The sequence below is a fragment of the Nansenia antarctica genome (genome assembly GCF_963989245.1).
Source record: "Nansenia antarctica genome assembly, contig: SCAFFOLD_149, whole genome shotgun sequence".
In the NCBI taxonomy this organism is placed as follows: domain Eukaryota; kingdom Metazoa; phylum Chordata; class Actinopteri; order Argentiniformes; family Microstomatidae; genus Nansenia; species Nansenia antarctica.
Window position 1 is genome coordinate 139,128 of NW_027663050.1, and position 9,202 is coordinate 148,329.

The 9,202-nt window shown below is 45.0% G+C and overlaps 1 pseudogene across 1 annotated transcript in view; it reads right to left on the reverse strand.

Moving 5' to 3' along the window:
- The window catches only part of LOC308175328 (arf-GAP domain and FG repeat-containing protein 1-like), a 28,210-nt pseudogene extending 19,241 nt beyond the window's left edge, over window positions 1–8,969 (reverse strand). Inside the window, exons 1-3 of the transcript in view lie at window positions 8,859–8,969; window positions 5,897–6,004; window positions 5,205–5,320 (exon numbers count right to left, since the gene is read on the reverse strand). The product of the transcript in view is annotated as an arf-GAP domain and FG repeat-containing protein 1-like (transcript). The remainder of the gene's footprint in view (window positions 1–5,204; window positions 5,321–5,896; window positions 6,005–8,858) is intronic.
- Window positions 8,970–9,202: the final 233 nt, after the last annotated feature.

The window sequence follows — 9,202 nt, forward strand, 5'->3', positions numbered from 1 at the left end:
TAATAGCTCGCATCTAATCGTATCGGATGAGAAATAGACATTAAACGGCATATATAGGCTACACAACAGTAATCACCGCGACAAACAGCTATATTATATTTTAATATGATGACTGGAATATCTCATGTTTGTCCGGTAAATTGAAATCTTCCCGGACACGATGACCGGCGCCAATTTTTTCTAACGGAAACCCTGGTGAACACACAAGTGGTCCTCTTTTGGGGACATCAAGCCTCTATGGTAAATGGAGTGACTTCTATAGCGCCTTATTCCAAAGCGCTTTACAACGGCCTCTCATTCACCCATTCACACACACATTCACACACCAATGGCGGCAAGCTGCCATGCAAGGCGCTGGCCCGCTCACTGGGAGCAATTTAGAGGTTCAGTGTCTTGCCCAAGGACACTTCGACATGTGGCCAGCCGGGGCTCGAACCGCCAATCTGCCGACCTTGCGATCATTAGACGGCGGCTCTACCTCCTGAGACACAGCCGCCCCGGGCGGCTACTGTCATGCACCCCCAATGTGTTAGATAATTAACATAGGGTAGTCTAAGGGGGTGTTCTCACTAGAACATTTGCTTCACTTGAAACAGAGTTTAGGATAAAGTTTGCTTTGCACTGCGTCGTTTGGAGCTGTGAGAACGCGCATTCGAAGTCGCTCCCGCAGCAAAGAACCAACGGATGCTCCGCTTGAAAAGGGTGGTTTCGCTTCGGTTAGAAACGACACATCCATCACTTTGCTTCGCTTCGCTTTTGGTGAGAACGCTGCCCGAGGCTGAGATAGGAGAGGGATGAACGGGCAATTTTCTATTTTTCTGACCAATCAACTACCACTTCTGTTGCTTCGATTGCGTATGTTACTTTGTTTACATGAAGGGCTGTGAGAACGCAAATCAGAGAAATAATTTATGCAACAATGTTGCGAACTCATCCACTTGCTCCGGGTCCTGATTCGGACTTTCACGTGAGAACATGACCTTAATGTTTTTGCCATCATTACAGATATTTTATTGCTTTTTCTGCAACATTTGACATGAGGGTTGGGCGCTAATACCATATACCATGGTAATTGAAAATAGCAACAGTGTCCATTTAAAAACAGTCATAAAAAAAACTGATGTGTGTACAATATATATCATAAATGCCTTAAGAGTGTTTTCTAGCAATAGTAATAGCATAATAACAATAGGCTACTTATATGCCAGCTCCAGGTTACTAGGCTTTCCTTCCACTGCTCCATACGCTAGCATAGAAAGCTTTTTTATGTAACCATGTTTCCCTAAAACTAAAATATCTGCCCCAAATTAAAATTAAAATATGCCTGCAGAAAGAGTGGGGTGTTAGGTATCATGACATGTTCAGTTTGAAACTACCTCTTCTGGTTGTTACAATGAGTGAAGTGGATTTACATCCTGTAACAGAATGATGGTAACAGAATGACTACATGCTTCCCTACAGAAACGCATCATTGAGGCCTCCTGTCATTGATGTACATGATGATGTAGTGGAAATAAAACAGGGAAACAAAGGTAGGAATATACAATAGCTATCATTAAGGTAATAATGTAAAGGGAATTGAGGAAAAAACCCACAAAACAAGAGAAAAATACATTTGTTTGTACATTGATTAAAATGTATTACATTCTTTTTGTGGTTTAGGGTTTGCAGTATATTTTTCTTCATTACAACAATACAATAGCCTAGTATACTTTTGGCAACACAACAATTAATAATAAACAACAAGTAGGCTCTTCAGGCTACACCTTAACTGTTCCTCCTGAGACATTACCACCCCCCAGCACCGCTTTTCCCCTATACTGTGGCTCCTAAGACTTCTACTGCCCCCCTTGTACTGTCTCTCCAGTGTTAAATAAAATAATAAAATGGTAATAATAATAATAATAATAATTCACGACGACTGCCAGTGGCCCCTGGCCTGAGCTGGATTACTCTTCCTGCTAGAACTGGTGAATTGATGATTCACTTCCTTAGTCAAAATTGATTGTAAGTCGGTTTGGAATAAGGCGTCTGCTAAATGCCAAAAATGTAAATGTGAAATGGCCTATGTCTCATACAGACACCCAACCTGCTCTGTGCCTCTGCACAATACAGTATGCTCTTTCACCATGAAGATAAAAATCCCTTGATGTCATTTTTGCACAAGTGTGCAACATGTATGTCATAATTCTCAACGGAAGTTCTAGGCCTATAGCTCCATAGCTGTGTGATTTGCTGGCTATGAGATGAGGGTGTTGATGCAGTGCTTGGTGAGCATGGTGTTGCAGTGTTCTGTAACTACTGCTATATGACACCCAGTTTTTTCGGCTGTCCCTGTGGAAGAACCTCTTTGGAACCCTGAGAACCCTTAGGACCATGGAGAACCCTTTGAGAAGTTTCTCCCACAGGGACAGTCGAAGAACCCTTCTAGGTTCTGTACGACCTGTACTATAAGTTAATGTAGCCAATTACATTTCAGTGAGTCATCCCATTACCATATCATTTGGTCATTCTGTTACCGATTTGTTAACAGAATTATCAGTTTTAATCACTTAAACTACTAATTTCCCACCTCGAAAAAACTGACAATGGTGAATGTCCTTCATCATAGAATCTTAGAAAAACATATTCGGTTATGATGACAAAAACCCCCACAAGAGCATCATGACATAGATTAAAGATAGTTTTCATTCTCAAATGTCATTGAGGACAATTTGTTTCCACTTTCCACTTTCCAGTGTTGAGGGACAAATCCGACGATTATAATCTCAGTGGAAATAAAACCCCTGTCAAACTTGAATCAATATTCCCTTGCTACACAGTCTCAACTAGCAGTATGCAGGAGCTGTCTGTGTCTAGCCTACTGACAAAATGTGTTTTTAATCATTTAAATCAGTGATTTCTTTAGTTGCTTGATAGCTAGTGACAGTGTTCTGACCCACTGCTTGGTCCTGGGCCAGTTGACCAGCTGAGATCAAACACATTCAGCCTTCTATTGTCCTGCCTGGGTACAGTGACACTTCTGTCTGCTAGTTAGCATATCAGCCCAATAGAGCTCTCAGGTCTTGTGCTAGCATATCAGCCCAATAGAGCTCTCAGGTCTTCTGCTAGCATATCAGCCCAATAGAGCTCTCAGGTCTTCTGCTAGCATATCAGCCCAATAGAGCTCTCAGGTATTTTGCTAGCATATCAGCCCAATAGAGCTCTCAGGTCTTCTGCTAGCATATCAGCCCAATAGAGCTCTCAGGTCTTCTGCTAGCATATCAGCCCAATAGAGCTCTCAGGTCTTCTGCTAGCATATCAGCCCCATAGAGCTCTCAGGTCTTCTGCTAGCATATCAGCCCAATAGAGCTCTCAGGTCTTCTGCTAGCATATCAGCCCAATAGAGCTCTCAGGTCTTCTGCTAGCATATCAGCCCAATAGAGCTCTCAGGTCTTCTGCTAGCATATCAGCCCAGTAGAGCTCTCAGGTCTTCTGCTAGCATATCAGCCCAATAGAGCTCCCAGGTCTTCTGCTAGCATATCAGCCCAGTAGAGTTCTCAGGTCTTCTGCTAGCATATCAGCCCAATAGAGCTCTCAGGTCTTCTGCTAGCATATCAGCCCCATAGAGCTCTCAGGTCTTCTGCTAGCATATCAGCCCAATAGAGCTCTCGGGTCTTCTGCTAGCATAGCCCAATAGAGCTCTCAGGTCTTTTGCTAGCATATCAGCCCAATAGAGCTCTCAAGTCTTCTGCTAGCATATCAGCCCAATAGAGCTCTCAGGTCTTCTGCTAGCATATCAGCCCAATAGAGCTATCAGGTCTTTTGCTAGCATATCAGCCCAATAGAGCTCTCAGGTATTCTGCTAGCATATCAGCCCAATAGAGCTCTCAGGTCTTCTGCTAGCATATCAGCCCAATAGAGCTCTCAGGTCTTCTGCTAGCATATCAGCCCAATAGAGTTCTCAGGTCTTCTGACGCTGGTTTTCTCTGTGTACCACATGTACAAAAGAAGAGGTTTGGTTAAGCTGCATTCTCATTTTATGCACCCAGATTGTGTCTCCCTGCCAGTTTACATTAGGGATGCAACCTCAGCAAATACTCTCAATAATCTGGATGAATCATGGGTCGTATATCAACAAACAAACCAACGTGGGGAACAGTGGTGGAATAACGTTGTAGCTCGATGCACTCGTCTTGCAATACTGTTGTTGAATTGTGCATTGTCGGTGCTGTGTTAGTTGGTGTGTTATTGTAAGTGTACAGCTAAACTAGCTAGCTACATTGACATTGGGAATGCAGTTGAAGAAGTGATTCTGCATGCATGCAGGGTCATCATCAAAATGTCAACTATGGCAATGCATTTTAACATGCAAATAGATATGGATATAGATAGGAACTACATATCAGCAGCAATACTTTTGGAAAATATGATTTGAGCCTAGCTGAACACATCCCATATGCCAACAAAAACAAACTATACAGTATAATAACTCCTTATTTTGTTGGCAATGAAGAGGTGCAAATAAGCGTATTTTGTAGTTTTTGTCTGAGAAATAGTCCTAATCCTGCAATCTCATTCTGTATATTTTTTTGGGTGAGTCCAGTATCGTTAATCGTATTGAATCGTGAGTTGAGTGCATTGTTACATCCCTACTAAAAACTAATGTTCATTGATTGATGGTCGTAATGAAAACAAATGCGGTCATAGTCAACAGAAATAAATAATTTACCCCTCTCACGCCAGAGCCCCTCCTCTCTCTGTCCTTCTCCACCCCCATGTCTACGTCGACCTCAGAGTCTCCCCCCTTCTCTCCCCCCTCCCTGCTGCTCTTCTTCCTGAGGACAGCACACTGTTGCCATAGTGACAGGAGGTCAGGGTGGAGGTGAGCTGTGTTAGGGAAGAGGGTAAGGAGGGGTGGGGGTGGGGGCAAAGAGAAGATAAGCAAACTTATCTTATCTTAATCGTAGTCATCTACGTATGTGATAGCTCTCTCTAAAAACGCCACAAGGGTTGTCTATCTATCCATCTATCCATCCATTCACCCATCCGTCCAATCTTCCCTTCCTGGGTCCATCTATCCATCATGGACTGAACTGCATGCTTCCTCCCTAGACCACTGATGTCCACCAACTCACAATATATCATCATTATCATCTGCGGTGGCATATATACGCTGGGAAAGAGCCATTATGTCTACCTCTGGGTACGCTGAAACGTCGAACCTTGTCATCCAAGTTTCTCTCAGCAGAGGTATGAGATACTCACGGCAGGCGGGGGCGTTGAAGAGCTCTCCGGGGGCGACCGTGGACCGGGAGGCGGGGTCTATCAGCACCTTGGACTGGGAGAGAGAGACAGCAACACTAGGCAAAGAGGTCAACTACACTTCCTCAAGCACGGATCACCAATAGGCGGCCCGCAGGCCAGATCCGGCCACTCTATAATGTGCAGCTTTATCACACAGCACAATGCCACAGATGTCACCAGTCTTGAGGGAGCGTGCAATTGGCATGCTGACTCCAGGAATGTCCACCAGAGCTGTTGCCGGTGAATTGAAAATTAATTTCTCTACCATAAACCATCTCCAAAGTCGTTTCCAATTCCAATTCTCGGACACACCTTTGGAGACGGCTTATGGTAAAGAAATTAACATTCAATTCACGGGCAACAGCCCTGGTGGACATTCCTGCCAATTGCACGCTCCCTCAAAACCTGTGACAGCTGTGGCATTGTGCTATGTGATAAAACGGCACATTTTAGAGTGGCCTTTTATTGTGACCAGCCTACTGAACAGTACTTCCTTAAAACAAAACAAAAAAATCTATTTAGATACCCAGACAAAGATACTTGACTGATTTGAAGAATCAATTCTTCAATGAATTCCTCTGGTGCCTGGTAGGAGGGTGGGTGGTCTTACCAGGGGCATGGTCTCAGCAAGAGGGTCCTTGATCTGCAACTGCATTGCCTCCATGGAGATCTGCGTGTGAGGGTCGGTGAAAACAAGCTGTCGCCTGCGACCCGGTCTCTTAGGAGAGGGGACAACTTCGGGGAGCTAGGTGTCGGAGAGAAGGAGGTGGATGTAGCGGCAGAGTGGAGGAGGGAGAGAGGGATGTTAGAGGTAGAGAGGAGAGAAAGGATGTAGAGGCAGAGAGAAGGAGAGAGAGGATGTAGAGGCAGAGAGAAGGAAGGAGAGGATGTAGAGGCAGAGAGAAGGAAGGAGAGGATGTAGAGGCAGAGAGAAGGAGGGAGGATGTAGAGGCAGAGAGAAGGAGGGCGAGGATGAATGAATGAATGAATGAATGAATGGTCTTTATTGTCATTGATATAGTACAGGTAACAAACAACGAAATTTGGGAGGGGGGGCTCCCCTGGTGCTAGGAAAAAAAACTAAAAACAAGAAGGGAAAAGAGCTGGTTTACATAAATAAAGGCTATGTACACTATCCACTATACTATACTATACAAATAAAACACTGTGCTGTACTCTATGCTATGCTATACCTATTCTAACATTTCCTATCTCTGAACCTTATGTACCCGAGGGTTGTCATATTGCACATAGTGTTATTGCACATTCATTTAAAGTGTCGCAGTTTGCAGGTTTGAAATGTTCACAGTTGTGTTTCAGTATTGCACTTGATTTCAATCTAGTAGCTGCCATCAAATTGTCTAGATTGTCCAGGGCCTAGAACCTAGGTCTTTGCTGTGTTCAGGGCCTGAATGGCCCTGGGGTAGAAGCTGAGCTTCAGTCTGTTTGGATGTAGGATGTAGAGGCAGAGAGTAGGAGGGAGGATGTAGAGGCAGAGAGAAGGAAGGAGAGGATGTAGAGGCAGAGAGAAGGAGGGAGGATGTAGAGGCAGAGAGAAGGAAGGAGAGGATGTAGAGGCAGAGAGAAGGAGGGCGAGGAGGAGGGAGAGGCAGAGAGAAGGAGGGGATCAGGAGATATTTCGGTCCCACTTTATTTTGCAGTACAGAAATCACCAGGCAGGCATTTACTTATTACGGTAAAAAATATATATAAATCTACAAACAAAGCTGTGTGTATGCATGGTTGATGAATGAGGCATATTGAGACACTACAGCGGGTCTGTGACGGTAATAGTATAAGCGTGTAACTGGCGGTTATGGGTCTCGACCGTGAAAAGAAATAAACAACCGTCAACCACTTTATCACATGAATTTCCGCCTATCTATCAAACTGTCTTCACCCCCTCTAGCACACTCTCTCCTTTCTAGCCCTTCCAATCCTCTCCAATCTGACATTTTTTGTTAATTTGTAATAATTGTAATAATAATAAAAAATACAATTACTAATAATAAAGTGTTAGTGTTATAAAGTGTTATTTAAGTTATTGGAATGTTTGTGTACGGGTAGAAGACTGGAAATCTGGAAATTAATAAACAAGGTTCTTTATTCACGATGTGTCCTATTCTCCCAAAAAGAAAAGTGCTTCCTATTTTCTTTCACTGTGCTCACCGCATAACTCACTGGGAACTTCAGAGTGATTATCTGGTACATTATTATTGTGACGGTAAGACTGTGTATTGTGACATCCCTCTCACTGCTACACATAAGCCGGGGGTTCAGCACCTGGGAAAGCACCCCGGGCCCCTAGGCAGAGTGGTCAACGGGAGGTACTGTCCGTTCGCGCAGCTGTCCCCGGCGACGGCGAACCCCCCGCATAAAGAGGGGAAAGGAACCTATGGAGAGGGAGAACTACGTCTACCCCAGACACGACAGATACGGGTGAGAGCCGGCCTCCGGCGTGAACAATTTTATCCAAATATGATAACGGCTGTATTCATGTGACAGACCGAGAGCACGGAGGAGAGAGGGACGGAATACCCCTGAACCACGGAGTCGGAGCCAGAGCACCGGATGAAACACTATCGACCGAACGCTGCGCAGATGTGTCCCTCCGGTGGAGGGACCCTTGGTTATTCACCAAGGAGCCCCCCCTACCTTCAGTTAGGAATAAATATGCCGGTAATGGCCAATTGGTCTCCTTGTTTCATTCCGCCTCTAGCTCGTGTGTGCAAATCCCCACGGTCTCAGTGAGAGGGTTATCACAGTATATTAGGGGTGGGACAAAGTACGCACGCGCATTGTTGAACAGAAGTGACCCAACTACGTTGAAGATGATGAATGGCTGAAATGGCGGAAAGCGGGGAAAAACAAATATGAAATGCACCTCTACCCTACAAATCGAAAGTCTGGGACCATTATATGTCAAAGCTAGGCTTCCTTTTAACTCCACGAGGGCTACGACTATTACCAAGTCTATTGCTGGGTAGGACCTTTGCCCGTACAGTGTAGTCGAAAACGAAGGTTTCCCGCCGAATGCCGCTAACACTGGCACCAATACAGTATATGAAATACTGTGTCGAAAATATTTTACTGAAACGGCTATTCGAGTGTTGTATGTAGTTCTTCCTTTAAACATTTTAAATGCTGCTTTCTGGGCAGTTAAGCCTTTTGGCACTTTATTTTGTATGAATGATGGCAGACACACATGGACAAGTTGCAGTCAGTGCGTGTGTATGTTAGAGACACTAAGCTAAGAGTAACCTTAGATAGTCTATTAGGCTAGGCTGATGACTGTAACTGAATGTAACTGTCTCCATTTCTCTCACACACACACACACACACACAAGCACACACACACACACACACACACACACACACACACACACACAAACACACATACACACACCTCTCCACAAGAGCTCTCCGGCGCTCTCTCTGGCGCTCTCTCTGGCGCTCTCTCTGGCGCTCTCTCTGGGGCTCTCTCTGGCGTTCTCTCCGGCGCTCTCTCTGGCGCTCTCTCCGGTGTTCTCTCTGGCGCTCTCTCTGACTCTTCCTCTCTCTCTGAGGAGTACGGGGCCTCTAGTGGCATCTCCACGGGCTGACCACGGGCTGACATCTTCCTTGTCCAGCAGCCACACACTGTCCCCCACCACCACCGTGTCCTTCAGCCTGGACGTGCACATGCACGTGCACGTGCACGCACACACACACACACACACACACACACACACACACACACACACACACACACACACACACACACACACACACAATGGTGGGTACTATCTTAATAACCATCTAGCTTCCTCATTTATTGTAATCAGAAAACACACACAACAAAAATTAAGAAAAAAAAGAAGACAGTTCAAGGTGCCTAGCTGGACTTGAACAGTGACCACAGCCCTTGTGGCAGTAA